The following is a 23,942-nucleotide window of genomic DNA, read 5'->3' as shown; positions in this document are numbered from 1 at the left end:
AAACTGGAAAATAATATTATTAATGGTCTCATTTATTGACCACTGCAGGCCTGAACTATGTTGTATGTTTTACGCTCAGATCTTTGCCCACATGCCACCTCCTCCAAGAGGCCTTTCCCGACTATCGTCTCTCAAATAGCCTCCCCGTCACTCTCCATACCCTCATCAAGCTTTATGCTTTATAGAATTTATCCCTGCCCAACATTATATTATTTTTCTTCTTATTGTTTCTCCAACTAGGATTTGAACTCCATGGGGACAGAGGTTTTGTGTATTTTAGTCCATGCTGTATCCCTAACATCGAGAACAGTGCTTGGAACAATAGAGACCCTCAATAAAGTATTCATACAGGGAAGGCAGAAATAAATGATCTCGTGGGATTCTAACCACAACCCTGTGAGCTGAGTACTATTATTACCTCCATTTGGTCATTGAGGAGACTGGGCCACAGAGAGGTCAAGCCACTTGCTTAAAGACATAGTAAGTGGCAGAGCCTGTATTCAGATCTAGGTGTGACTTAGAGCACGCACGGTGTCCCCTCTCAGAGGGTGGTAACTGGCCTCTGTGGGGACTCATTAAAATGTAGATTATGGGGATTTACTCTGATATATTGAAACGGAATGGGTGGAGAGAAGGCTGGGGAACAAGGGATAGAGAAAGGGATGAGGTGGAGAGAAAAGAATCTTATCTATCATAGACATCAGTTCCCAAACGGACCAGTTTGACCCCTTGGGACTCTTGTCTGAACCTTCCCAGGGAGAGGCAAGAAGGAGCTGTTTTCAGAAGCGCCTCTGTTTGAGACCTGGGACACTTTGATGCCCGGGTAAACAGATAGTACCAATGTGGTCCCTCTCAGGTTAGCAGCTCTGGCAGCACCATGGCCCAGATACCAGGATTGTCATGGAGACCACGGAGGGAACCTTGGGAACCACACATCATCAATACGGAACTAGAATAGAAAACAACAGGGCTGTATGCAAATGCTTATGGAAAATCACCTGGGGGCACCCAGAAAACCTTGGGAGGCGGGCAGAATTTTCTAGGGTCTGAGGTCCCTTGTTCAAGGAGGTGTGGGCAAGGGCTAGCTCCTGACATTTGAATTGCTATTGTAATAACAATTCCATTAGTACGTGCAAATATTATTTTTTCTCTTTCAAGATCTCTGTTTCCCTTGGTCTGATTGAGCCTGGGTGGTTCTTCTCCCTCAGGTCATGCTGGACTATTGGGCTTTTACCCTGATGTGAGCCAGAAGTCATGACAAAAGTGCAGCATTGATTTTTTTCCTCTCTGGGGCAATCTATAATTCTTGGTGGTTTTTCAAATAGGAAAAAATAATAATAAAGTTCAGAATAGAAACTACATGGAAGGATTCAGAATCAGCTCTGGAGTCCCACCTCCGGGCGTCCCACCTCTGTGGACATGGGTGAGCTCCTAAGAGAGAAAGGAGCCTTTTGTCCTCCCCTTGGTCCAGGACCAACTACCTTGTTCTGCCTAAATTCCACAGTGTCACAGGATTTGAGTGAAGTTGCCCTTGATTTCTAGTAGCTGAGCTTTCTTGAGAGGCCCCTCCAGTACTGAGCTGTTCACTCACCAGTCCTTTATTTATGTATTAGTTAGATGAAGTACACCCACTCAGATTGTGAAACACCATTCATTGTTTTTGGCGAGTTGCTCTTTAGCTGTAGTCAAGAAGTCTTATTCTTAGGGGTTCAAAAGTGTTTCATAGCAGTGTCAACTCTGTAGTTATGGCCCTGAGTTAAGTCCTTGACCCAAGAAATGAGAAAAACTCCCAATAGGTGAGGTAAGTAATTAAGCAATGGACCGCATTTTATTGTGTAAATTACACTACATTTACTGTAAAGCTAAACTTCCAATAACCCTTATAAAGTCCTCACAGGTAATGACTTCACCATGAAGAGCGAGTTCCAGGGCTGCAGAACAGAACACGTTTGTACTTTAAATGCTGTTGGGAAAGAAAAACTAGATTAAAATTGAAAAAAAGCAGTTTTCCCAGTCTCCAGTCATTGGCTGGGGTTCAGGGGTGGAATCATGGTTTTCCCCTCAAACCTCCCCAGCACTAGGTTATGCAAATCTTAGGTGTAGCATGAAGTGAGCATGGAATCGATTGCAGTTTGGAATGTTTGTAGCATACGTGCAACTTGGCAGAATGTTCTCTCTCTTCTCCTGGGCAATTTCGCTCTTCATTTCCCTAGAAATGAGAGGCATGTGACCATGGCTCTCAGGCCCACAAGGTTACATACAACTCCAGGAAGTAGGGTGACCGTATGTGAATGCTGCCCCCTAGAGCTGAGCAAAACACTGACCCCGATTCCTTTATAATGGGGTCATTCATAAACCCGCCTGCAAAAGCGATGCTCTGTCCAGCTGGATATTCCATTCCAGTATCCTTTCCCGACCACCTGGTTCAGGTTAAATGATATTTGATGTTTTTAGCCTCCATCGACTTTTACCTTTTCCTGTTCATCATGCAAAGATGGGACCTTTCATCCATGACGAAGGGTTGTGATATGTAACATCTGGCACAAGAGAAGCTGGGGAGTAAAAAGGAGAAAAGGTTCCAGGTGGCTCCAAGAAGCTGAAAAATGGGTGAGAATTTGTTCTGGAAAAGGTGTGAGAATTGGCTTTGTGATAGAAAATAGTATTTTAGGTCCCAGATCTTATGTCTGGTGTTGAGTGGTAATAGACTTGGAGATGAAATGAGGGCAGGCCAACTAATCCTCCACATAAATACTTGTCTTCAACAGAGAAAATAAGTTTGCCGTATTCAGCATAAAACTTGATTGCACTTGCCTCCTGGCCTTGAACACGCAAGGCTACTTTGTCCATTAGGCATTACAGGGATAGTGCCTAGGCAGGGGCCCAAGAACATTTCAAGAGCCGATTAAAATACCTGAGACCTGGGGAAGAAAAGAAAGGCAGGGCGGCAGGGAGGGAGAGAGGGAGAGAGGGGGAGACGGAGCGAAGAAGGGAGGAAAAAGAAGAAGAAAAGGAAGGAAGGAAGGAAGGAAGGAAGAAAGGAAGGAAGGAAGGAAAGAAGGAAGGAAAGAAGGGAGAAAGGGAGAGAAGAAATGTTTGGCTTCCAAATATGGAAATTGTGAAATCAGAATTTTAAAATGTTTAGTGACATAGCTGCAAATTATAGCATACGACAATTTCATCAATTATTAAATTCAGTATTTATAAGCATCTCATTATAATGAAAAATAATTTCTGGATTAGATTTTAATGTATCCAATGATTGCTGAGAAATCATAACCAAGTGTGAATCAAAGGAATTATTTGTAGAAAATAATTTTGGAAGCCAAATTAGAAAACACCTTTGAAATTTTTTTGCCCCTAAATTATGGTGGATGTGGGTATATTTAAATTTGATAAGATATAGGTGGACTTAAAAGGATCTTCAAGTGGCCCCGTGTGTAGATTATTTCCCCTCCCTGGGTTTAATTTCTCTACAATCCATGTTCTTTCTCTGATTTAAACCTTTAAAGGAAACTCTCCCCAAAACATTTCTTTGTTCTGCTCCACTGGTATCCTGGACTATTTCTTTAGCAATCACACATAGAAGGATTTTGTATTGGCTTGTGTTACAAACCACTTACATTCCTTTATTTATATTTTAACTGAAGTAAGAGCCTTGGAAGGGAAAGCATTGATTCATTCATTCATTTGTTTCACTTGACGATGCGATTAATACCATGTGTTGCGTGTTTGGGATACAAAGTTGAATGACACACTTGAAAGAAGATAGATAGGAAAGCAGATAAATTATTGCATGGCTGCCTCCTGGAGGTTTATTCTCTGTTGCTTCAACTGAACCTGGGTCCAGTAGGTTTTTATTTATTTCGTAAGTATTTTCTACGTATCAGGTACTATTCTCAACACAGGTGCTGTTTAAGACTTTTGCAAATATTAACCCATTTAATTCTCAAGACAGTCATGTGTACCATTGTTACTATCCCCATTTTACAGATGAGGACATTGAAGCACAAAGAAGTGAAGTGATTTGCTCATGGTCAGTTACACACCAGGCTACAATAAGTAGCAGAGCTAGGCTTTGAATCCAGACAGCCTGGCTCCAGTGTGCACGCCGCTGGTATCTAGGGTATGACCAGTACCAGAAGGGCGTGTAGAAAATGCTACATAACTAATTATGCACAGGTAAGATGAAACAGGCAGGGAAGGCTTCACACAGACGGTATTTGAATTGCTTTGTATGAAACACGATTTTGACCCACAGATAAATTTGGAGTACAGGATTGAAAATTGCATTTCAAGTAGAAAGAATAGTTTGTGCTATAGAGTATGTGTATGAACAAATAGATACGATGATTTGTTTTAGCAGATACAAATAGTCTATATGGCTTGGAGAGGATGTGTAAAGATAGGATCTCAAAGGGAAGCAAGAGAAACAAACCCTTGGTCATTTTGAGGAGTTTGACTTTTGGTCAGTTTTGACTCTGGTGGGTTAAATGTCTGTTGTTTCCCTTCAATTCCACTCCTTCAAACCCATGAAGGGAAACCTTAATAAATTCAATTAAGCAAAAGAAAAATTTTCATATGTGGAAGAAAATAGCACAAAGTCAAGAGTCAAACAATATCTTCGGATAAAATATTTGCACCACACAGCACAGTCAATTTTTCTTAATGTACTAAGGGTGTTTACAAATCAATAAGGGAACGGTGTGTGGTGATGGATGCTAACTAGACTTATTGTGGTGATCATTTCATGATATATACAAATATCGAATCATTACATCGTACACCTGAAACTAACACAATGTTACATGTCAATATATGTCAATAAAAAAAGTAAGGGGAAAAATGTCCAACACATCAAGAAACAAAGGACGTGAACAGACAGTTTAAAGAAAAGGCGTCTAAGCATTTGTAAAGGTGTTCTGCCTTCTTATAAGAAGAGAAATGCAAATGAAAACAACCATAAGGTATAATTGTCACTGTTGGTTTGGCAAAGATCAAAAGGTTTAATGATACACTGGCCCGGCCAAGGTTTGGAGAAACAGCCACTCTCGTACATTCCTGGTAGGAGTATAAACTGGCACAACCTCTATGAGGGCAACTGGACAGTATCTATCAAAATTATGCCTATGCATTGGTTAACCTGATAATTCCACTCCTAGGAATTTATTTTGCAGATATATGAACACATGGATATGATGTTGTAAATACAAGGATATGTAGGAAACAACATTTTTTGTAATAGCAAAGGATTGGGAGAAAAAAACCTAAATGTCCTTTGGTAAGGAACTGGTTAAGTCCATACCATGGAATTCTTTGATGTCTTTAAAAGAGCAAGTCTGTCCTATACATACCGAAGTGGCAGAATCTCCAATACGTAGTGAAAAAAGCAAGGCACACAATAGTGGGTTAAGTTTGTTACCATTTATGTGTGCATGTGTGATTAAGGAAATATATACACATGGGCTTGCATATGCATTAAACACTTCTAGAAAAAAATCAAAAGAAATTGAGAACACCAGTTGCTTCTAGGGAAGGAAACTAGGTAGCCGGGGAGAGAAAAATTATGAATGTCTACTTTTTATGGTATAATTTTGGTGTCTTTTGAGTTTCTTTCTTTTTTTTTTTTTTACCAAGTGTTTCTGTCTTTGATTTTTTTTGCCATGTGTTATCTTATTTTTGTTAACTTTTGAAACGTTGGTTGATATCCCCGCCCCTTATACCATTGCATTGTCATGCATTTGGTAGGAGGATCGATTGATATGTTTCATAGATTTAAGTTTTTATAAAACTCCAAACTCAGTTATCTTCTTGTGGGAAGGAGAGGAGGGAAAAGGTTGGCCAACCATAATCTGGAACTCCACATGGAATTCTGCCTGGGGAGGTGGCTGCTTCTGTCTGCCTCCTGGTGTGAGGTCCGACCCTCGGCCTCCCTGCGGGACTGGCAGGTGGGAGAGATCTGTGTCTAGGCGAAGTGTGCTGCAGAGCCCATTGGAGGACCTTTGTCTAAACACCTTCCCGAATGCTGGCTTTCTGGTTACTTAAGCCCAGAGATAAAGGTTGTGAAATCCTGTCTGGTCTCAGTTTTGGTTACAACGCCAGGTATGTGCTCACTGACGCATTCCAGCGTGCACATAATCTTCACTGCCCCTAACTAGAGCAAAGCTCAGTTCTGTTGAAAGGGAAACATTTATACATCTATTTTTAGTGATGTATCTGGGATCAGTCAGTTTTGTTTTAATGTGCTTATGTAACCTTTCGAAGGACTGATTTCCTCAGTTAAAAAGGGTGAGGGCAGAAGACCCAAGTGCCCATCTAAACAAGCTTGCGTTTAGACCTCCTGAGGATAATTAATAAAGAGAATAAAGGATCAACGATGATTTCAACTGACAAGGCCAGGCCCTTCTAATTAATGAAAAGTGCCCAGTTGCCCTGCAATATTTGTTTTGCCAGGAGACAACTCCTATACTAAATGTTTAAGCGACTTCTTGTTGAGCTGGTTTCGGAGGATTAAGCTCAGTGTAACTTCATCTTTCCCAGGTGTGAGACACTTGTGTGTGCAGTAATATGATTCTGTACTGTCAGGGAAAACAGTGTGTCTTTGTCAGCACTGTTTGACAGTGTCAAACCCCTGAAGCATGACCTCACTCCCAGCAGGCCTAAATCCTATGTGGTTACCACTTGCCCTTCTGCTGAGAGACGCAAAGGTTCAGCTGCTGGCATCCGGTCGCGCTGGTCAGCAGAGTGGAGATGATGTGTGCCAGCAACAAAGCTGGACCTCAGAAAGCATCTCCTGTCCCATTCCTATGGATTTGGCTTTTAAGTGCTGGGCAATATTACCTCTGTTTTCATCAAGGGTAAAACCAAAACGCTCAGTAATGAATCTGTGTTTGTTTTAGCTAGTCCTTAGGTCAATTCTTTCTCAGATTTTTTGGGTTGTGTCCTCCATAATGGTTTCCTGCCGAATGTTTGCTTTTTTTATATGTAATATGTACTCTAATATGTTAAGTATTAGCTACCATTTATTAATCATAATAGCTGATTTGTACTGAGTCCTAAGTAAATTTCATGTACTGCTCTATTACTTACATGGATTATTGCATTTGATGCTCACCTCTATGTCATGTGCATTTTACAGACTGGAATCTGAAATGCAGGGGTCATTGAGTAACCTGACCAAGGGCACATGGCTGGTCGATGGTAGATGTAGGATTTGAACCCAGAAGTCTGACGCTGGCACTTTTGCAAATAGCCGCAAAGTTGTCTACTTTCATTTGTTATACGACAAACATATGACCACCCTGAGAGGTAGTGATGGTCATCCCCATTTTATAGATGGGCAAGTAGAGTCTCAGAGAATTGAAATAAATTACCCAGATCACACAGGTAGTAAATGATCAATGCTAACTAGCTCAGATCCAAACGAGAGCTCTTAACTCACAAATAATCCAACTGAAGAAGGTGAATCAATCTCTATCTTGGTCCACATGGCACCTAGCACATGTGATGGGCAGACAGATACAGGCCATATTGCCACTTGTCTGCACATGTCCACATGAAGAAGCATCAGAAATGAGCTGGGGATTATAGAAACTTGTTACTCTAAGTCTTGCTGCAAGGAGTGAGAAAAGAGTCCTGAAGGGATGGAACCTTAAATATCACAGGTCAAACCCCCAAATTTCACAAATGAGGAACTATTGCTTCAGAGACAGAAAGCAACGTCCACAAAGTCCAGAGGAGATGTTAGTGACCTTGCTGGGGATAGAGCCAGAGTTTCCTGACACACAGTCTAGTGGCCTTTCTTTACACCATTTTGTGACTACAGAGTTTTTCTGACCCTCGTATTGCAAAAATGCCACTTGGGCGTTGTTCCTCAATGTATGGTTTTGATCAGTTCTCTTCTTCAATATGGCACTTTAAAGTTCTTTGTCTGAAGTCTTGAGGCAGTTAACCCAAAGCTTGTGAATTTGCTGATTTTATGGAACAAAAACATTGAATGTAATGAATGTCTTATATTTCTACCTGATAGTTTTGCATTTAGGAAGTAGCAACTACGTACCATAGCCTGCCTTGAATTTAGTAAATTAAGACATCAGAAATCATATTCTCTCATTGGATTACTTGTTCATCCAAATGTACTCCCTAAACCTATATGGATACTTTCTAGTCTTCCCTTCCCATTCAGACGGAAACATGGAACAACTCAAGAAGAGCAAACGAGGGACATCATAGCTAAGACTAAACCATAAGTTTTCCACATATGATGGGCTGTGACTATCCTCCGTGTTCTTAGCAATTAAACTTTGATATTCCTTAACTCCACCATCATGACCACCAAAACCAAGTCAAACTTCTTTATCACACGTTCTCATAGCACTCCATAGCTCTCTTGTGTAGCACTTACACTTTTCCAATTACTTATAAGATGATGGGACTAATTTCTTCTGGCTCCATTAGGGCAGGAACCTGACTGGTTTTCCTCGTACTGCTCCTCAGCACTTAGCACAGTGTCTAGCACATAGTAGGTGCTCAACAAATACATGCTGAATAAATGAATGAACAAAAATAAAAACATAATGCTTTGTTTTATTCCTGTCTTCACAATCCAGCAACCTAATGTCAGAATGTTTTATTCAAATTTAAATTGAGTAAGAGAAATCTATAGAAAGATTTCATGTTATCATTTTGAGAGATTCACCTGTCCCATGCTAGCCAATGACCTATATGAGGTATCAATGTACTTAGAAAGCAGCTCTAGCAAGGACTCCCCTTGAAATTTCTTTGTGTGGCCATGAGGCTGGTATACAGTTTAACTTAAAATTTGCATCTCAAGCTTTAGGAGGCTTTAAAACCCATCAGCCAGACATCAGCAACAGTTGGTCATTGTACTTTCTGACCATCGGGGTGAACATTCTCATAATTTCCATAACTACCCTGGCTAGCACATATGCACACATAGCAGTCCAAAGGCAGGCTCTGTGGTAAATCCAGCCCATGTCCACATGGAGCCACTTCAGCAAACAATGGCAGGCATGAGAAGGGAGAGGAGCATAAATGAAAGGTTCAGTCTCCTCCAGTTCACTCGGGTTAGAGATAGGACCAATTGGGGCAAAGCAGAAGAGGCTTTGGAATAGATTTGGGATGAGAAGGAGGTCTTAAGGATTTTGAACCAAATCATAGTCTTCATCCACCATCCCTGAGATAATGACCTGACCCTAAAGTTAATCCATAGTCCGTCAGTGATTTGGAAAGCCAAATCCACACAGATGACCTAGCTGTTGCCCTACCTGCAACCAGGAGTAGGACCTGACATGAAACCTGGTGTCACTACAGAGAATGGGATTTTAGTGTCTGCTTTGTTTGTTTCAGCTAAGGCAGTAGAAAGAATGATCTCTCCCCAGTTGCAATAAAGACAGTGTAACCTGGCACCTTAACTGCTATTAACTGCTTTGCAATCTTCCAGTCAAGATCATTATCTGTAGGCTGGGTGTACTAGAAAGTAGAGTCTTCTCTACTGACATCTCGGCGGGGATTATGATCCTTTCTCCTTACGGAACATGAGAAAGCCAGCCCTGGCAAATAGCTGAGACAGATTGCTTGCTTGAGAAACCAACTCATCAGACAGGCCTTCGTTTAAGTAATTGGTCTAACCTTGGGTCGACAGCAGCACAGCCAGAATTCCCTGCGTCTCTGTCTTTTCATACCAGACTTCTCCAGTCAGTGGTCTATGCCTGCTTCTCAAGGTCTTCCCCTTGATACTCTGATATCTGGCTTCCATTTTTCAGTCTTCCCCAAGATCAGCCATCTCCCTGTTTGGATCTGGTTTTGTCAGCATTGTCTACAGTTGACCCTGCTGTTTCTCTTAATGGTTCCCTACTGCCATACTTGCCTCCAAGGTCCAAACAGGGGCAAGAGGAAAATACTTTGTAGGCTTCTAACTTGAGGTGAGTCTGATGATTGATTTATTTATATGCTGCACTGCCTTTGGGAGACAGAGTCCAATTCAGCCCCAAGTTCTTCATTGTGAGATCCTGGGCATATGCTTTGCTTACATTTCCAGCTCTGTGACTGACCACATTCTTCAAGCCAAAAGGTTGAGGCATCTGGACACCAAATGGCAGCCCTAAATGATTATCAAAAATGTCCCATTTATTACCCTTCTCCTTACATCTTATCAGAGGGGTGCATAGCGGAAGACTGTTGGTCTGAGATGCATAGACCCTGTAAGGTTTTATGAAGAAGAACATGTTGAATTTTATTAAAGTTTAAAGACTTTAGGCAAATTTCCTAGAATTCACCAATTCTCCTTTTTGCAAATTCAAAGGTGCCAACAAAATTAAAAGCATAAAGAAACCAAACCTCTCTATATTAAGAAGTATACTTGACACTTTGCATACATGATCTCATTTACACAAACCCTTAGAGGAAGCATTTTCATCCCCACCAAAGTCACATCACCAATAAATGGTGGAGGCAGGACTCCACATGATGTTTTTCTGAAGCTGGAGTCCATATTGTTAACAAGACTATGCTACGCATATGTTTTCCTCAGTCTTACTCTTGATTTTTTAGCAGCAGGTATATGTTATCTTCTCTCTCCTTTTGAAACTCTCATATCTTAAACTAAACCTTACACTCTTCTGATTTTCCACCTATTTCTTCTTTCTCTATTTCCTTTGTTGGTTTCTCTTCTTTTATGCTCTAGAACATGCCCCAACACGTCGTGTTTCTTCACGCCATTGGAAAGATCATCTATCCTCATGGCTTTCATGAACACTTTTCCACAAGCCCACCAGATTCTAAATACCAGGACAAGGGAGACCAGATCTGTCTTATTCACTGGATGATCACGAACAGCTTGCAGGATGCCTGACATAGGGGCGGTCGATAAATATTGTCGAATAAATGAATGGATGAATGAATCACTGATTTGCTGAGATTTCTCAGATGCTGTTTTCCCGAAAGTCTAGACCTATAGTTTCCACGACCTGCAGGATGTTACCATCTTAGTCTCCTGCCATTGCTGTGAAATGAGTGGAATTGCTATGAAAAGAGTTTGGTGGAATCGGTGAGGGTTGCACCAATTTGCTTGGGCAGCCACACCTGTTGGACTCTCTCATGTTTTCCTTTGGGAGGCAGGTATACAACCAAAGTGGGATGTACACCTTCTACAGGGGAGAATAGGAGCCTGGTTCCATCCAGTGACATGGGTTTGAGCTCCTTTGGGAGGGTCCCAGTGCAGCTACTCCCTGGCATCCTTGCTAAGGAAACAGATGGAGAAGTATGGCTCCATCTGAAACAACTGGTAGCTCCTTTGAGGGTGACAGTATCACCACACTCATTGTGTAAATGCATTCTAGTGTTGAATACCCAGAGAGACTTAATTCCAAGTCAAGTCTGGGCATGGAAGAATAATGAGCTCATAGCTCTGAAGAGTCAGGATCCTATCAGGGCCTCCCAATCTGTCTCTTAGTTGTCTCCTCCTACTGTCAGTCCTCAAATGTGCCCATAAACTTGGCTCTGAATGCCATGTTGGTGGTGGTTCTTAGTTACTAGGGGTGTGGCCTATTGAGGATTTATTCAGTCTGAAATAATTAACCAACTGGCTTGTGGGAGGGATTACTTATCAGAGAGAGATTGAGAGACTGGATGTCATCTATTGGCTGAGTCATCCGGTCCATTTGTTTCATACCTATTGTATAGTATGTGCTCTCCGGTGGGCATTCACATGGGATTCAAGCATCTTCACACTTCGTGCCCACTGTCATATGGCTACCTTCGTGCTTCTATCCTAGGCCAATTCCATCCCAATTTGCCAGTCTTTGTCCTTCCAGGTACCTGATCAGACATTTAGACCGTTTGACCCTGCCGATGAGTCTGTGTGTATTTTAACACTGGGCCACTTCTTCTGTCCCTATGAAGTGTGTGACCAGATTCTCACAAGATACTCTGGCCACTGGGAGTATTTTCATGTCACCACTATCTTTCAAGGCCACCCTTGGGTGGAGATGTAGTACAGCTGCTGGCCATTTTGGGCTTGCACCCAGACTTCTCCCTTCTCTGTCAGCGGCCTGGAAGGCATCCACCACATGAATGCAGGTGTGAGCTAATGGAGAAGTGCTGGTGCAACAATTATAAGTGGCATGGAAGCCTGCGCTCTCTGCTATTGCAACTTGCTTGTGACCTCTGGCTCAGCTCATGCTTGATCCCAGGTGTACCACTGCCATCTCATGAATTATGGCTGGGCCTGTCTGAACTATGATTGGGGAGTGACAAAAACCCCAGCTCATTATGATGGGGGGGCCGGGGGCGGGGGACGGCGGGGAGAGGAGAAGGCGGCAGAGAAAGAGAACCAAGAAGAGAGAGAGAGAGAGCAGAGAGAGAGGAGAGAGGACAATAGACGAGAGGAAGGAGAGGGACAGCGAGAGAGAAGAGAAGAGGGAGAGGGAAGAGAGAGGAGAGAGAAGAGAAGAGAGAAGAGAGAAGAGACAAGAGAGAAGAGGAGAGAAGAGAGGAGAGAGACCATATATAAGATATATAATATAGTACATAGATATCATATATATAATTTTATATATATACAATTATATATAATATATATGTAACATATAGATAAATTATATATTGATATATTATATATAATAATTTATATACATATATATATTATATATATTATATATGTACATATATTAATTATAAATATAAATAATAAATAATATAAACAATATATTATATTATAATATATTATATATAATATATTATTATAATATATTATTATTTTTATATTATATAATATATATGATTTATATATTATATAATATATTATATATATATATATATATATGTATAGAGAGAGAGAGAGAGAGAGAGAGAGAGAGAGAGAGAGAGTTTATTTTAAAGAATTGGCTCACATGATTGTGGTGATGGCAAGTCCAAAATCTGCAGAGCAGGCCAGCAGGCTGGAGGCACAAGGAAAAGTTGCCATTGCCATCTTGAAACTGAAGGCAGCCTAGAGGAAGAATTTCTTCCTCCTCAGAACACCTCAATCTTTTCCCTTAAGGCCTTTAACTGATGAGAGAAGGCCCCCCCCCCATTATGGGGTGTAATCTGCTTTACTCAAAGTCTACTGATTTAAATGTTAATCCCATCTGAAAAATACCTTCAGAGAAACATCTAGGCTAATGTTTGACCAGACATCCAGACACCATAGCCTAACCAAGTTGACATGCAAAATTAACCACACCCTTGGTATCTCCTTGGCAAGTTCTGTCTCTAGCAGGGCCCAGGAGCACACCAGCATTTTTCAAAAGGCAAATTTTCTTCCATTGCAGAAGCCCAGGACCTGCACAGTGCTTGTCCCAATGGGACTGGCCATAAACTACACATTGACATCTTTCCCCACTATAAACTCTCAAATACTTGGTTAGTCTATGATGTCTAGATGTCTGGTCAAACATTAGCCTAGATGTTTCTCTGAAGGTATTTTTCAGATGGGATTAACATTTTAATCTGGGTCTTCTGGGTCACATGGCCCAAGCAGCTGGGGCTGCTTGCCCCACAGTCTGGAGCTGCTGCAGAATTCTTTTCTGCTTTGGGTCCCACTCAAAGCTGACAGCCCTTTAAGACACTCAGAATACACACTGGGAAATGCTGCCTCAAGCACATGAAGAGATCTACAAGGCATTGCGCCTCCTTTCTAGTGGGAAGTACAAAATGTAACAATTTGTCTTTCACTTTTGAACGGGATAACCTAACATGCCCCTAACCATTGGACCTTCAAATGTTCTCCTCATGTGTCAAACCCCAGAATCTTCAGAGGGTTTATCTCTCAACCACTGAGACAGTCCTAGCAACTTTCTGCTCTCAGCTCATTTAGCACGTCATCAATGTGGTGGATAAATACATGTTCCGTGAGATATACAGAAAGTTCAAATTTCTTTGGACTATATTATGAGAGTGTGAACTAACACAGCTCTGGGGAGAAACTGTAACTATTGCCTATTTCACATAAAGGCAAACTGTTTCTGATCCTCTGATATAGAAATTGATGTTCCATGTTATGTGTCTGAGGTCATGTTAACCTTCTCTAGCAAAGATACTGTACCTGGCATGGCAGCTGCTGTTAGGTTTGTGATAGTCTATTGTCGTCCTCCAGGACGTCTGTCTGATTCCTGCAGGCATCCATACTGGTGAGTTAAGTGGAGATAAACTGGGAATCACTACCCCTTCCTCTTTCAAATCATCAAGAGTAGCAATAATTTCTATCACCCCTTCAAGGAAGTAAATTTCTCTTTATTTAGTATCTTGGCTGGAAGCAGGATGAGAATAGGTGGCAATCAAAAGCCTTCTACTTTGCATTCTCTGCTCTGATAACTAGCCTTTACTTCACAGGCCAAGGATCCAATGTGGGGGTTCCACCATCTGCCAACTATATCTATTGTAATTATACATTTGGAAATGACCAATAGGTGGGTCCATGGACCTAGTGGGCCCACTGTGAGCCAGAACTTGGGCAATAATTCACTTATAACCTGGCCCTATCTGACCCCAGATGGGGTCATGGGCCATGATGACACGTTGGGTCTCCAACTGTCAATGTCACCTCCAACCCTTTGTCCTTGGGTATCCATCCCCCTTCTCCCTAAGGAAAAGAAATCAACTCTCCCATAATCAACCTACACCCCAGCTTTCTTGATTAAGCATCCTTGATTTGTTCCGCTAGAATTCCCCTGGCTCCTGCCGGTAGCTGTAGCTGGGTGCTGCAGCTACTCGGGTGTCCCTTTCCTCTCTTATCAAACCTAGCACAACACTTGCTGGGTTATTCTGTGACTGAACCCTAGTTATGGACCCAGTGGGCATGAAGGGTGTTGGGAACAGATCCTGGGCAATGCTGTCTTAAGGGAAAAGACACGGGAGGACTACTAGCTCCTAATAGGGTGGGGAGTTCACTTCTGCAGGCTCAGACAGTTCAGGGAATTTGGGAATGAAAGATTTTCAGGGACATCAATACTGATTTCTCCATCCAGTGTGTTAACATCCCATTGTTTCCCAACAAAAGCCTTGGCCTTGTTATGCAGACTGGCTTTAGTTGGGAGTTGAACATTCTTTGAATCTCAGATACTCTGGTAATGTAAACCCACCTTGTTCTTCAGCTTTCTTTGCTGTCCTACTGCAGGAGATGAGAGTCTCTTGGCTACCAAGGAAGCTCTCTGGCTTTCACTGTTGGCTTTCAATTACCTATTCCTCATTCTCAGCCTTTTGTTATCTTTTTCTAGAGGAACAATCACAGTAGCCATCCAATCTCACTGTCATTATAGTGACTATTTTCAAATAGTCCATAATTTTCAAATGCCTGATATACTGGGTACACTAGTGTATGCCCTTCCTTGGTATACTATCCCACTTCACCATGAGTGAAAGTTTTAACAATTGGACCACCACCTTGAGGCAGGGACTATCTGCTCCACTACCGCTAGATGGGATCCTCAATGCCAAGTTGGTGGTAAGAGATTCAGCTCCCAAACTCTATCTTATTCCTACTTGTTCTGACCACTCTTGCTACTGTCACAGGCTGAGTATCCCAGGAAGTAGACTCTGAGACCAAGCTTAGTGTACAGTATGTTTATTACATCACGGTGTCTTTGGGATCCACACACATGGATAGGGTGACCAATTCATCCTGGTTTTCCGGGGACACTTTTGGTTTTAGCACTGAAAATCCAGCATTCTGGGAACTCTCTCAGTCCTTGGAAAACCACGACAGTTAGTAACCCTACTTGTGGAAGGGAGAGGCAGAAGCAGGATTGAGCAGAGAGAGAAATCAAGCTGTATTACAGGCCTAATGGCCTCAGCTGACCCCATGGAGAAAGAATTCTAGAATTAAATTGGTCCATCAGACATGTCCAGCATCAGGCTGAAATGGCCTGGCCTTTATCCTCCTGCTTCCTCAGTCACTGGACACGGGCTGCCCCAGGGAGAGCATGGCCTTGGGTGAGAACAATCTCTGTTCTCTGCAGCTGAGACAATCTCTGAATGGGATTGACAGCTAAAGGCTGTTGACAGCACTCCAAGTCTTTCCATGAAAAGGGATCTGGCTGGTGCATTCCTCTGTCCACTGCAAATGTATATAGACATATTCTTATATGTGCACAGATTACCTGTGGAGGGAGGCACGAGACATTGGTAACAGTGGTTGCCTCCAAAGAGAGGAAGTAGGTGGCCAGGAGAATGGAGTGGGGAGAAGAATTATTCTAAGAATATGCTGCTTTGTACATTTTGAATTTTTCTATCATGTTAAATGTATATGTACATTACAAACATGAATTTGAGGTGAAAAATGTACTCAATACATAAATAAACATGGAAATAATTAAGAAATAATTCAGAAACTAAGGATATAAACTCTTTTTTTAAATACATTTTTTTGGCCAGATATTTATTGAGCACCTATTATGTGCCAGGATCCAGAAGATCTCAAAATGAAAAATATAAAAAACCCTTGTTCTTATGGATCTAAAAGTTTATCACATCCCTCATTAACCAAATAGGGTAAAAAACTTATATTCTACCACGTTTATGCTCTTATTTTTCAATTTAAACTAACACAGCCAGCTAGGTAGAATAAGATGAATAGTGATATTAATTAATGAGTTTGTTATAGGATTGCCTCCTGGTTTTAAACAAAATCTGTATAATATACCCTCCAACACAGGGCTAAAGAACATTCATATTGTTTTAGCTTTAACTTTACCCTTCAACATTAATGCCTATATTTCTTTTTCTTCCTTTCCCTCCTTGTTCCCCCCAACTCATCTTTTTATGTAAATTTTTATATGGTCCTTAATCCTTTACAGAATGAGTGTGGGTATATATAAATAAAATATAAATGCTATAACACCATATATATGTTCCTGAAGAATCCATGCTGTGCTAAAAATAATAAGGCACACGGGATCAACAAGGCCGAGGCAGACCAAAAAATTAATAGGACTATGTAACCAGGACACCAATAAAAACAACAATGTTACTAATAAAAATGTGAGTGCAGTTAGTTATCTTCCAGTGTTTGCATCTAGCATCATTGTTAATCATTGGCTTCTTTATAATTCCGAGGGTTGTGGTTCCTCCTTTAAGATGTAGGTCTTCGAGGGCATTTGTTTCTTAAAGACTCTATTTTCATCCAATTTAGAAATCTGATTCTGTCTGAAACCGTCTTCATTAATCCATTATTTGACATAGGGGGAAGTGTCTTCTTAGTGTCTTTATCCAGACCTGCCCCAGACAGGTTAACAAGAGTGAAAACACTGACGGCTTGTGAAGCTACTAAACCAGCTTTTGTTTTTTTCAATAAAGAATATATTTCTGGTACATGTTGAGTGCCAGATGGGCACTGGACTTATTAGGGAGATCACTTCATAGACTGTGTGGATGCCTGACCTCTGCGCTATACACCTGAAGCTGAAGTTGAATAATATTGAATGTCAACTATAATTAAATATATATGTATGTATTTCAATAAGTTAATTAAATAAACATATATAAATACATATTTATATAAAAATATATTTATATATTTAATTATACATATATGTATATGGTTATGGGATGTAAAGTACAGCATAGAGAAGATGGTCAATGGTATTATAACAACTATATACGATGTCAGAAGGGTAGTAGACTGGGGAGGTTATCACTTTGTGAGGGGTGTAAGTGTCTAACTATTACATTGCTTTGTACACCTGAAACTAAAAAAAAAAAAAAAAAAAAGAAACTTTTGCAGATTTTCAGCTTGCCACCCAAAGTTTTCATATTTTTTCAAGTTTTCTCAATTGTGAGAGCATGCCCTGATTGCTCTAACATAATGCGCTGAGAAAAATTGTGTATGAACCAACACAACTTCCAGTTATACCAATATACCAACATCATTTATCTATTCATCAATTCTGTATGAAGTAATGTGCCTAAAAGGCTGTGGTCTCACCAATCTTAATGTGAGTCAGCCTTTTATTTCATACAGTTGCATAGCTTCTACTTCAGGTATTGTTATCAGTTAAGACTGTTACTATGAAAGGACCCATCTCAAAATAATTTAAGTCAAAAAAGGAAAGTGTGTTCGTTCATCCCTTCCGACTCCGAAGGCTGAAGCTGAATCCAACAGCACTGCTGGATCCATGTACTGAAACTCCCTTTTTTCAGTAGACAATTATCTATTAGAATTCTCTATTTCTATAGCTGTTTTTTTCTGCTTCTTTTTGTACGTTGGTTTCATTCTCTTCAACCAGAGACAGGTTTTCTCTGTGTGGCCCAGAGTGGAAGAAGGGCCTTGACACTTCTGAGTCAGGAACCTCATACTTGTAAGCACCCCTGTGGGCAGGGGACTGGTATGCCATGATTGGCCAGCCTGGGTCATATGCTTATGATTGGAGCCAGAGGACAGGCAGCACACTGTGATTGACAGCATTCCAGAACTTCATGGAATGGGGGGCGTTGGGTGAAAGTGGGTCCAATGAATGAGGGGAGCTGGGCAGACTCCAACAATAGTTGATTACTACATGTCTACCAATACCCAAGTACTAAAGAAGTACTGAGTATAAAAGTAGCTGAAATCAGGAATTACAAGATCCTTAGGAAACAGCCAAAAAATGGAAGGAAGTTTAAGTGATTCTGTTCAAGGTCAGTGTCAAAATATTAAAAATGCTCACATGCTGAGAATATAGGCGTCAGGAGAGAAAGTATAAGTTGGGACAAAAGAGTAAAAGTATAAAACAAAAGACGTATGTTTAAAGAATAAAAAGGAAAACAAGGAAAAGAGAAAAGGGGAAAAAAAGTAATAGAGCAACTAAAATCTCCCTAATTAAGAATGGATGGACAGAAAGAATTGAAGTAAAAGGAAAACTAGTAGGAAAGCCTCAGTCCCCGAGTGTAAAAGCATTAAGAAAGATTATGAGTGATAATAGAAGCTTTAATATAATGGGAATTTGGTTTACGGTAAAATTTTCATTTCATATTGGAACTATAGGTGGTGATTTACTTCTTAAGTAAATAAGAAACATGCCTGAAGAATATGTGAATGGCATTGAATGATTGAAGATTAACAGCTAGAAGTAGTTAAGGCCTGGGTTAAAATCACTTTTTTGTAAGCTTCATGAGTCACAATCACTGTAAATGCTAAATGGTAATTCTTATGAAGTTACCTGGGGCAAAAATAATATCCTTCACAACGCCAGCTTTCACAACACAGCATGGTTTTAACAATGTCATTCTAGGCTCCGAAGGGAAATCAGCAACTTGAAGTGAGAGTTCAATTTTGCTTTCTGGATAAAAAGGGGCAAAAGAGAAAATTACAATAGGTTCTGAAACTCAGGAAAATGAGAGAAGGCGCCTTTTTCAGAAAATTTCTATAAAAAGGACTCACGGATTGCTGATAGAACATTGATAAATGTAGATCAAAATGAGTTAATTCATTCCATTGTGTGATAAAATCACTAGAGATGCCATGCAATTAAATTAACTGCAATAATTGCTAAAAACAAGGGAATTTAAAAGGCAGCATTATACCTGACATCCTGTAAAATGGCTTTAAAAGTGCTGTTGGAAAGTGTCACTTAGGTACAAAGCCCTTAGAGATATGAATTTAAAACAGAATCAACACATTTCTAAGTTACATGACACAGGTTATCAAGATCCCATATCCGTGAAAAACTACTTGAACAAAGTGGAAAGGCAGAAATATGCAGGTTTCTCAGTGTGTATAAGTTCATCTCAAGAATTGGAGAAGGAGATAGGGAAATAATTGCTTCTTTAATAATATCTTAATATTCTAACATTTTGATGTTAATCATCTCTATAAATAGTTACAATGTTTTATTAAACAGAGTTTTAGTAGTAAAATGTCAGAGAACATACTTGAAATTGACATAAGGAATGAAAACAGATAAATCAAGCTGAAAATGTCGCTATGTACATTATCATGAACAATGTAAAAACTTACCAATCCAATGCACAGACCTGCCTTTGCGGAGAGATATTTGCTCATCCAAGCTGGGCAAATGCCGCAGAATTTAGACCAAAGGCCTAAGACAAATTCCACCCTCTACCACTCAACGGCATTGTGCAGGGTAATCTTTCTGAACCTAGTATTTTCATTTGTAACATGGGTGCTTATTCAAAAAACAAACATTTCTGATAATCTAGTACTAAATGTGGGCTTGGGGCGATGGACATTGATAGGACATGGCCGTGGTTCTCTAGAAGCTTGTATTGTTTGGAAGATGATGATAACACTGCAATCACAGGATTGTTGAGAAGTTGACTAGAAGAGTGAAAGTGTTTGCTAAACTACAGATTTTATGCAATTATTATTAAATATAGTTAGTGAATAAAATGATTAAGCATGTTAATAGGAAGACTCATAAAAAAAAATTAAAGACATTCAACAGATACCAGATAAGCTTGCTCTTTCTTTCTCCTTTCTTCCTTCTTTCCTTCCTTCCTTCCTTCTTTCCTTCCTTCCTTCCTTCTTTCCTTTAATTTTATTTTTCCCAATCCCTTCGTGATGTAATATATTACTGATTTGTTTATTTGTAACTTCCCCTCCCACTTCGGTTCCAAAAAGGGATTTAAGACTTTTCCAGTCCTATTTCATTAACTACATAACCAATTATACCCATAATATAAAAGCTAACATGACATGCATTCTTCCCAGGTGCAATTCTCTCCCAGTGAAATTGGAGAAGAAAGTGAGGCTGACATTTCATTTTATTCCCAATACCTATGTGCTTTAACATTGCCGGGATGCCAAGAGTCATTCATTCAACATCTGTTGACATCTACTTGCTATCCTAGGTTTGCAGCAATATCATTTGAAGGGTAAAGATTGCTCACTGGGTGTTGGGCAGGAACAGTCAGTGCCCTGGGGATGCCGACTCCATTCTCTCACTGGTATCCTTCTTGTGGTGTCTTTCAGATCATTTATATCAAACGGATAAGCTTACAGGTGGTCATCACTGCTTCAACTAGGGAGCGTTACATTTGACACCAACACAATAAGTGCCAACAACACAAATAAGTGCCTGCTTCAAGAGTCTGTCACACTAACATATTGTATTTCTTTGGGATAGGGTATTTTGCTTTTCACCCAGTTTTTATAAAATAATACAAGCCTAAATGAACATAAGATTTTCACACAAACACACACACACACACACACACACACACACACACACACAACTTTTTATATTTAGAGTATGGGAAAGAAAAGTCTATTAATTGGAAGTTCAACCACACATGAGGAAAGAGAACAAATCTTAGCTAGCTAGTGAGTTCCAATCAGTGGTATTGAATGTTAAAGGTAATTAAAAGGGTGTACACCAGGTCAATATCCCTTTTCCTTATTTATATTAAAAGTGATAGATAAAATTAAACCTGAAATCAACACTGAATATTTGAGAGACCAATGTAAAAATCTGTGGGTGATTTTAAAACACATTGTTCTAGTAGTAAATAGATGATGGCTTGATGGATAGCCTCAAGAAAGGGAAAAAGTATGACTGAGAGCCATAGGTAAACACAATTGAAAGAATAAAGGAAACTAGGTTAAAGTCACAAATCACATGTGTAATACTGTACTTTATTTGTAATTTAAAGGGTTTTTTAAGGCCATTTTTGAGTTGGAGATTTCCACTTTACTCACTAGCTTTCAAATCTAAGATACAGCTGTACTATAAATTTAAAAAAAAAAAAGACTCCTTGGTTTCACTTGCAAAGATGTGGCCCTTATTGCAATAAAAAGTATCAGGTAGGAAAATAAAAGGTACTTAGAAAAATGGAGTGCAGAGGGTTTGCTGAGTGATCTGGGTACATTTTTTTCCTTGGGAAATTTTAACGTCTGAATTTCATTTTCGTCATTTGTAAAATGGGGATAATAATACCTTCAAGGGTTATTATAAGAACTGGATGTAATGTACTGTATTGACAGGTCCTTCTCATAGTGCATGGGTTCCTAAAAGTAGAGACTGCTATGATTACTACAATTACACCTGGCCTGCGATGGCGGCCATTCTAACGACATGAATACATTCCTTTTATCCTCATAACCTTTAATTACTTCTAAATCAGAAGTTTCAAGATCACAGAGGAGATTAATATAGCATTGATGATAAGAATTGGCTTGCTTATTCTCCAGCTTCTCAAGGCCAACAATGAAAAACTTGCAGAAGCTTATACAAGGAGGTAGTAAATGGAGGAAAACTGTATTTTTTCTTGTCAGGTTTAATTTAATTTTTGGGAAATATACTTTCAAACAATAAAGTAACACAATTAGAGATCTGTGAAAGATGAACACTGCTTATAACCGTAAAAGAATACCTATTTCAGTGATTATCCTCTAAAACGTGATGATTCGGCCTTTTTGACCTTTTGCTTGGGAGCCCGCTCTAAACCCTTTGGAATGTACTTTTTTCTCCTAATAATGCCACCTTTGGGCCTTTGTCCCCCTTTTGCCTTGCCTTTCCTTGGGGCTCACTACAAGCTCTTTGGAGTGTATTGTACCATTAATAATGGCCCTTGAGCCACTGCTTTCTGCCGGGACCTGCTTCTATTTCTTTGAAGTGTACTTTTTTCTTCTAATAATCTGCTCTTTCACTACTTAAAAAAAAAAAGTGATGATTCACTGATTATAGATTACAGATCGATGGAATGAAAACCAAATTCTTTCTCTTGTAGTCCTGCTTTAAAGCATCATGGTGGAAGCATTTGAATTGCTTCTTGAAAAGTGCTATCTTTGTTACCAGCCCCATATCTGACCACCTTGACTAGAATTGCTGATGAGACATGGTGGTTTTCTTTATCAAAAGCACTTAAGCAAATTGAAATATAAGATGAAACTTTCCTTCAGGTCATGACTGCCTTTCTGAATTGGGACACTCTGGGGAACTAGATTATTTTGAGGTACCTCTCAAAAAAGAGAGCTGGGTGGGACCAAATGGCTCTAATATCATTTGCGAAACAAATGACAGACTCTTGACTAAAATATGTTAATCCCTTATTTAATCTGAGAGTGAGTGGAATGTCCTGTACTTAATGAAATAAAAGTGTTTGATCTAGATCTCTTACCAGTTTAATTCTTCATTCATAACCAACCCTTCCCCTCTTATTTAAAGAAGGAATAATTGAGAGAACAACAGTCACGAGGGTGTGTGAAGAATGCCCACTGCCCCTTTCTACAAATATGCACTGAACAGCCATGAGCCAGACATGGAGAATAAGCCAGCCTTCCCAGAGCTGGATCTGCATTCACCTTTAGACCCCAGCTCCTAGCGATCACAGGGTAGGGATCATATTCTCCTTTACATAAAAAAAAAAAAAAAAAAATTAAGTAGTAGATAGACTTCCACCAGCTATTCCCCCACCTTGATTTCAGGCTTTGCAAATCTTTTCTGCATTTCCAGTGGTGAAGAAACATACAATCGGAGAAGTGCTGTAGTAGTTTATATGACTGACTTGTACGACAATTACCTTGCAGATAACGAAGTGAGGGGTGTTTAGGAAAGGAAGTTCAGAGTTGGACCTCATTCTTAGTATATGACACACTGTGGTGAGACCTTTACGTACTTTCTCTTAAATTCTACGTAGTACTTCTATCTGAGCCTTCAATTTCCTCATCGAAAAAAGTGAACTTATCTCATCTAAAATAGTACCTACCTCAAAACACTGTTAGGAGGATTAAATGAGACTTATAGAAAGGAGGGTAATTAATATTTATCAAAGATCTACTACAGGTCAAGTACTGTGGTTTATTCTTTCACATACTTTATCTCATTCATTATCTCCATTTTAAAAATGAGGTGAAGCAGAAATGACCCAAACTATTTTCCCTCTGTGGAAGAACCTCCACCAAGAACCCAGAAAACAGGTATTTATTGAGTGTTTACAATGTGTCAGGCATT

This window comes from Rhinolophus ferrumequinum, chromosome 11 (assembly GCF_004115265.2).
Source record: "Rhinolophus ferrumequinum isolate MPI-CBG mRhiFer1 chromosome 11, mRhiFer1_v1.p, whole genome shotgun sequence".
Taxonomy (NCBI): Eukaryota; Metazoa; Chordata; class Mammalia; order Chiroptera; family Rhinolophidae; genus Rhinolophus; species Rhinolophus ferrumequinum.
The sequence above is the reverse complement of the archived record's forward strand: the minus strand, read 5'-3'. Positions refer to the sequence as shown.